An 8,482-nucleotide genomic window follows, 5' to 3' on the forward strand; every position below is an offset into this window, starting at 1 on the left:
TTGACCGTACAACCAAGGATCGAAGCCGCACTGAGGCTTGAGATCCACTTAATCCCACGTTTAGTGGTGGGAAGCGTCATTTGGCGCGAGTTAACCCTGAGCTTGGCACTCAAAAATGTCAACGGCGTACGGGCAATCTTGCGGAAGAGGTACCTCGAACTCCCAAGAGTTTCAGAAGAGGGGTACCCTAGCCACTTCACCAGATACTGGTATTGACCCTCACGACGACGTCGCTTTAAAAGTTTCTCCACATGAAATTGAAGGTTCCCCCGCGCATCAAGCAGCACGGGAGGGGGGCGAAATTTCGGCGGAAGCATTTGATGCTCTACGGCACGAGGTGCAATTTCTTCGTGAGGTCCTTGCTCGGGTTGAGAGCTTTTTTGAGGCGGTTCGGGACCGTCTTTCGACGCTGGAGCGTCAACAGCCTCGTTTAGAGGGCCAGCTGGACATCCTGGTGAGGATGCAGCAATCTGCGGCACGACCGCCTGTCTCACCGCAAGCGCCTTCAAGTCCACGTAGGGAGGGTCTCATAATGGCTTAAGCAAGCCAACGTAAAACACTGGGTGTGTACGCAGCTTGCTGGGAAGGTTTGACGTATAAGCTAGGCCCTTCTTGGCCACAACTATAAATGTTCCAATAAAGCGCGGGCGCAATTTGGTCTTGAAGACTGCGGTAACCAAGTTGGTAGGTAGATTTTTAGCGCTTAGTAAAACTCGGTCTCGGACCATATAAGAATCAATACAGCATCTGCTTGTTCTTTTTGTTTGTCTTGGCTATCAGCCATCGTATCCCTTACATGTCTTAAGACACAAAATCGCGTCGCGAGAAACTCGCTTACTTGTTTCCGAACGGTAACAGGGCTGATATCAGCAAGCCTATAAGACTATTCTCCCCCACCAAGCCCTGAACCACACAGTGGTATCGTTAGTGGAACGCGCGGGTGGGTAAGACCGTTTATATAGAACGGAGTATAGCCTGTAGAGGCATGAACAGCGTTATATAACGCAAATTCCACTACTGGGAGCATAGAGCTCCAGCGCTTTGGTGTCTGAGCACACACGCTGCGTAAAACGTCTTCAATGACGCAATTGACACGTTCAGTTTGACCATCGGTCTGCGGATGGTCCGCACTGGACATTTATAATCTGTTGCCAAGCACTCGGAAAATTGATTTCCAGAATTTGTACGTGAAGAGGGGATCCCGATCAGAGACAATTGCCACTGGCAAACCATGTTGTCGAACCACGCGATCGATAAACAGCTTAGCTGTACCCTCTCCATCAATTGAATCCGACACGGCCGCTAAGTGAGCCTTTTTGCCCAAACGGTCAACAAAGACCTCTTTAACGGAGTTACCGGCTGAATCTTTCGGTAGCCCAAAAGCAAAATCCATACTAATGGAGTCCCAGCATCCGATGGGAACGGGAAGACTCGCCAGTGGCGCAGCAGCATGTGCCGAGGGTTTAACCCGTTGGCACGTTTCGCATGTGCGAACATATGTGCTGACCCATTTATAATGTTTGGGCCATTAATAGTTATCTCTTTTCCGCAGCTTTAAGCTGTCTAGACTCGAACGCAATAACACGTCCATGCCCCTCAACATCAAAGCACTGCCAATGACAAATCTGATGCGTCACAGACGACAGAAAAAGGCCAATTTGGATTTGGCAGTGCCAGAACCGAAATATGGATAAGACTATCCTAAAGTGCTCGAAAAGCATTATTTTCGGTGCTAGTACAGCACCATTCTGTATCATTTTTAAGGAGATTAGATAATGGCCTAGCCATATCAGCGTAATTGTTTTCGCTATATTTGTGTAAATAATTGGCGAGACCCAACCACTTACGCAAATCCTTTTGGTTTTTCGGAACCGGCCAATCTACTATAGCTTTTACCTTAGCGGGATCCGCTATAAGGCCTCGCTTTCCAATGAAGCATCCTAAAAAAAGAAAAAGGTCATCGTTAAAAATGCATTTAGATGCATTGTTTTATAATTTGTTTCTGCGCATGCACTCGAGCATTTCTCGCAAATGGTCTAAATGGTTTTCCATAACCCCCGACCCTGCTCCGCACGACTATGGACAAAAAAATCATCGAAATAAGTCTGGGCATAACCTCGATTAGGGCGAAACAGTTGCGTCACTAGACAATTAAATGTTGCTGGGGCGTTGGAAAGCCCTTGTGGCATAACCAGCCACTCCCATAACATGCCGCTTGGGGTGCTAACCGCTGTAAGCGGGATATCACTAGCTCGCATGAGCAATTGGTAGTAACCATCAACTAATTCAATGCACTGTACATTGTTCATCCCTCCATTTATTGTTCTAAAGAACATCCTTTCTAGGAGTGGGGGGGTTGTGCTGGTAAAGTGGCAGCATTTAGCTTATTGTGAGCATGTTCAATGCGCCATTTACCATTTGGCTTTTTGACACAAAAGGTCGGTGTCGAATGAGGAGATTTGCTCTCTCGTACCATTCCAGCCTCGTGCTTAGCACGGAAGAAATCGTCAATGACGTCACACTGCTTCCTTGGCAAAGGCCATTGTCTTGTGACACAGTATTTGGTTCCCGGAACTAAGTCAATTTTATGACGAACACCTCTATCCGGAGGCAAAATAGATGGATGATGGTTTATTACATACCACATCTTGGAATTCATTAATTAAGGAATTAAAGGGATCCGTAGGATCTTTAAAGATCGATGACCATTTCGTGCACTAAGCGCAGCTTTCGTGTCATTCAGGACAGCTTCGTCTAGAAGTGACGATGAATTTAACTCAAACATAGGTCAAATGACCACCATTTCAGATAAGTCGCCAGCTTTAAGGCTCGACCGCACTCATCAATAGACATTTTGTCGAGCTCTAAAAGAGCATGTAACGAGGGGATTGCCGCAAGGCTAACTTCCCACTCAATGTTACCGGTTACGCCATTTACAAGCATATATACTTGCTCACTCGTATCATTTAAAGAAGGTTTACACGCTTCGTGTCCACCCTGTCTTGGAGTGGAGACAATACGCCTCTTAGAGGCCGGGACATTCACGTCCCCGAATATTCCAGCCTGTATTGGTTCTATACAAGACATGGTGTCTAATTTGACATCCGACAAGGAGTTAGGTAACTCAACCTCCTTATCCAGCGAACGTTTACGTGTCGCTTTACGTGCATTCGAAAGGTTTGACCCAAAATGCCCTGGCGAACTGCCCATAGTGTCACTATTGGCACTCAGTATGGTGCCACCTCGACCGACCACACTCCGTGGACTTAGACGTGCCACTCCACGTATCTCAGGGATATTGCACCCTTGAGGTCCTGGGGAACCGCCATTAGTGTAAATACTGACACTCAGTATGATGCCACCTCAGCCGACCATACTCGGTGGACTTAGACGTGCCACTTCACGTATCTCAGGGATATTGAACCTTGATGATTCGGCCTTAGGCCAACAATGCTTTCAGCATTTAGTGAATCGTTATTATAACGAGTGTCACTCGACGGAGTACGTGCCGTTCCACTTAATTCTGCTGAGTCGGGCTCAGAGATAATGTTTTTAACATTAGAGTTTATTAACTCAGACATTCCAATGTCTAAGACACTGACAGACTCATTCAATGATCCGCGCCAATAGCGCTTTTGTTGCCTAGCAAAGGTGGGTTCATGACTCTCCAAAACTTAGCTAGGAATATTGCGCGAGGCGCCTAAGGTCTTAGACCTCAAATCGATCCATGGCTCATGGTGTTCTAACCAGGCCATACCAAGGATAAGATCATATCTCGAATCCAAATCAAGGACAAAACAGCGTTCCATACTGTCAAAGTCCAGAAACTTTATACCTAAGTTCAATGGAACTTTGGGAACAGTGACACGAGTCCCATTCGCCAAGCGAACAGTGATTGTATCACCTTCATGCGCTCTAAGCGCCTCAACGTATTGTTGACTATCTTCAAGGGAAAGGCGTCGAGCATAATTGCAAGACGCTCCTGAGTCAATTAAAAATTGACCACGGCTTTTCAAAGCCCTTTACAGTCGCTTGGGCGACTAGCAAGCCAGGCTTGTACTCTCGCCCCGTGCCATTGAGCTCCGAGCTAATTGGGGCTAGGTTTTGTTTATTCTCACCTCCTTGAGGTTCAACAGAGTCTAGGTCTTCCCCAGTAGGGCGCCCCGCACCTACTGGGAATCGACGTTTTCCCGCACCGTACCAGATCTCAGGTATAGGTCGGAGCTGGAGCTCTTTCGAGCTTTACGCGAATTTCGAAGAGGGCAGGCAGGGCGTAAATGTTTCGTGCTTCCGCAAATATAACATCCACGGATGGTCTTATGCTGTTCCACAGCTTGAAGAGCCTACTCTCCTTCCTCAACGAGGCTTAAATCCATAGGTTCCGCTCTATTAGACGGAACCCATGTGCTCGATGAGCTTGTTCGGTAGACAGTAGTGCTAACGCGAGCAGACTTAAAGTCAAACTCGATGTGTAGCGCTATGGCAACTGTCTCTTCGAACGTAGCCGGATGAGATCGAAACAATTCCGTTAGGGCAACGCCCTTGTTCAGGCCCTCCATATAGATGGTCACTACAATTGCTTCTTGCACCGGGTCTTGATGCATAGATGCAATGAGAGTTCTCAACTCCTGGACAAAGTCCCCTAGGATTCTTTTACCCTGTCGAGTCGCTAGGAGCCGTGCTCGCATGCGAAAAGTCTGATCAGGCGATGCAAACATGCTCGTCATTTGCTGTTTCAGCGAATTCCATGAGGGAAAAGCGTCGTTTTTGTACGTGCTGCACGATAGTGCCCACTCCATGGCTCTACCTCCAAGTTTGGAAATGGCCATAGCCACCTCTTTTGCCGTTCTGTTAAGAACAAGGCGAAATCAATGGACATTCCCATCTGCTTAATCCAAAAAAGGGAAATTCTCTCCCTGTTTTTTTTCCCTCAAATATCTTCACATTTACAGTTAGAGGGCGAGCCCTCGGCTCTGAGTCAGGTGCAGAGATGTACCGGGTTGGCATAGATGCCGCTAATGGTCCTGTACCTGACCGATCAGGGAGGCTTCGGACCGCATGAAGGCTTCAAGCCTTGCATGCAAGACCTCTGGTCCGTGGGAGATAATAAATTCCACGTGCTCGAGCCCGAATAAGGTTTTGAGCTTGTGATAAGCGGTGCGTTGTGCTTCTGACTATTCCGGAACCTCTTCCATTTTCGTGAGAAATTAGTCTTGTAAAGACTCAGGCGTAGATTGACTACGAGTGCTACCAGATGTAGCGGAGCTACCTCGCTCCTAAAGTCAGAGGAAGACTTTCAGACTCAGAGTCACTTGGTTCTATTAAACTAATGAGTTTAGCAACTCAGGGAGTCGTACAAGCTATTAAAGCTGAAGGAATCCTAGTTCAAGGGATTCAGGGTTTCGTAGAATCAAGGGGCAACTCGTGCCCAAAAGGATATACCTTAGAAAGGCTTCTATCTTTTACAGATCAATGCGCAAGCCTTAGGAAGGCAATTAACGCTTTAAGATCAATAGGGGAACTGCACTTTATTTTATTATTTAAATCTAAAAACCTTACCCTAGCTAATTAAAATAGATTTTGGCCGCCAGATTTATATCTGGCGGTGTCCGCATTAAAATCAACGCCGCCAATCGCCATGTAACGAGGTGTATCATTACGTGAAATTACCACTTAAAAGGTTGTTAATTAATATATTAATTAACAAAAGCTTGAGAATATTTAGAGAATATTACTTTACATAGAAATATTGGAACAGCTTATCCATTGGTAGATATATGCTATTACATCTACTTGCTCCGCGGTCCCCCGTCAGCACTGGACGCACGCAAAAAGAGATACAGATAAGACTTTATTACATGTTTTGTATTAGTTTATAATTAAGTTTGTATTAAATAGATAGAAACAGGAGCACTGTGTTAAATTAAATACAGTTTCCTTATTACTCTCTTTAGAGAAAGTGTTCTAACGAGAGTCTTCCTCTGCACGTATTAATGTGCGTGAAGCGACGTGAGGCACCACTCGCGCTGAAGCAGCTCGGAGTTAGTGGACTTGTACTGAAGCAGTACGAGCCGGCAGTGTTACACCTGGTAGCACTTTGCAGTCCGTCCAAGGACCACAGTTCCGCCATCTAACATGGACATGTTAGATGATAATGGAAATACGCATCACGTCTCGAGTTATAACTTCTCCTTTTTAAGTGACATGGAAAGGAGTGCGGTTGAACAAACGAGTTCGACCGTAGGAAATGATACCATCTTGACCATGCTGTCCGGTTTGGACAGAGACGCCCTAAATTCAGCCATCGCCAAGTTCATACAACATGAACTTGACGAGGCGAAGGAAAAGGTAGCCTTGCTTAGTCAGCAAAGCTCTCAACAGGCAGAACTGTTAATGTGACAACAGCTATAGACCCCTGTACCTGGGATGACGCACACGAGTCCTCCAGAAACCTTAAATATAGACATCTATAAGTATAGGGGAGTCGAAGAAACTCCCTCTTAAGATGGCTCGTGGAGTTGGACGATACCATAACGGCTCGTCACATCGTCGACGAGCGTATGCAAGTCGCATTTGCTCAATCAAATTTGGCAGGACGTGCCAAACTGGGACACTAGGCATTTAGTTGCGCGATCCATATGCCTTTGGGTCGTTAGAGATTTAGCCCGGCTCAAACAGACGTTTGAAATGCCTAGGTCTGAGTTTAGAGCTCGATCAGAGCTTCTGAAACTCAACCAAGGCAAGCGTGATGTTCAAGCTTATGCCCAGCACAAACGACTATTAGCGAGTTGTGCCACGAGCAACCCAGTTCACGAACACACGTTGATAACGGTGTTTATGCAAGGTCTTACGGATGGTCCTGGAACGACCCACCTGTTCCGCTTGGAACTGGATACTCTTGAAAAAGCAATATTTGTAGCGAAACAGGAGGACTTAAGCTTGAGACAGGCTCGAGCTAGCTCGTCATCGTATCGTCTTCCAAGACGACACAAACTTGGAGGTCCAGAAGCCATGAACCTCTCTTATGTCGATGTCGAGAGACCTCTCTTTTCGAGCAATAAGCGATCACTGAAATCCAATCGCTCTCAAATGTTAGGTCACTACGCTCATGAGTGCAGTGCCTGACGCCCAGTACCGAGAAGTACTGAACGTAACTATAAACCGAATGCCAAAATGGGCAACGGTCGCGGATCCGACGTTGTTGCGAAATTGCAACAGCGAGGCGGACAGCCTAAAAACGGTCGGGTCAGAAGGAAAGCAACGCCCCACCGATCCAGCAACCTCAAGAAAAATTGCAAATCTCCTGACGAATTATGCTCCAGACACACAATCATTATGGCGATGAGGTACCCTTATCACCTTGAAATTAAAAAAAGTGACAAATAATTTGTCACTCAGAACCCAAGTGGACTGCGGGGCGTCGAAAAACTTTAATCGTCGCCAGTCACTAGAGGGTCGTAGGCTCAAATATGTTGAGCGCGACATCCCTCTAATGAGGATGACGGTGCGTCTAGCAACAGGCGCAACGATAACAGTAATGATACGCGTAGTGAAATTTCACTAAACGTTAAGAAATTTACAGTATGATGATGATTTTATCTTACTGGATTTGGGTGACAAATTTGATGTCATCCTAGTTTTACCTTGGCTCAGAAAATATGAGCCAAGGATCAACTGGCAGCATCGATCCGTAAAAATGCCTGCCACTTGTTCATGAGATGACCATCTAATGAACATCTTGGAGCGTCCACAAGCGTGTGAATGTACTACGAGGGAAGGCGATGGCTTTACTTAAGCTACGGTCGTTAGTACAACTGCACAAGATCACAGTGTGATAACTAATCCCCCTGTGGAGTCAGCTGCCGGCGGCTCTGCGAACACATGCAGCGCCGAAGGTCCACCACTCAAATAAGTCGAGTGGATTGAGACATGAATGTGCGCCTAGCGAGCAACATTCAAGGAATATACCGGTTGTTCAAAAGGGGCAACACGATGATCCTAGGTCAAGTAGAGAGTCGACGGTAGAGGACACGACTGTGATAGCGCAATCACAGTCGGAAGACGTTGAAGGAATAAGTCCCCACATACTTAAGAAAAAAAAACTTGAATAATTAATGCTGAATTGACTAGAATTCAGCATTCCGAGGGATTAATCCCTCGACAGCCTATTAACAAATACCAGGAAGAAACCGAGACACTAAATGTCTTGGTTAATACCGGTTCAAGAATAGGTGTTTATATTCTTGATCTGTATGCGCCTCCGAAGTTAACTTCGGAGATAACTCAATCACCAACCCTAGAGCCTAAGCGGTTATTGAGAGAACTGCATGGTGGTAAAATTTCAAGCAGAGCTGCGTACTCGTCACAGAGGACGACTACATAAACAACATTTTGTCAGCGGTAATTTTTGCAGAGAACGAACGGGTTCTCTGCAGCGCATCGATAGACGAAAGTGTCCTCGATGTGAAGACTCGGATTGAAA

This window comes from Bremia lactucae, linkage group LG5, assembly GCF_004359215.1.
Source record: "Bremia lactucae strain SF5 linkage group LG5, whole genome shotgun sequence".
Taxonomy (NCBI): domain Eukaryota; phylum Oomycota; class Peronosporomycetes; order Peronosporales; family Peronosporaceae; genus Bremia; species Bremia lactucae.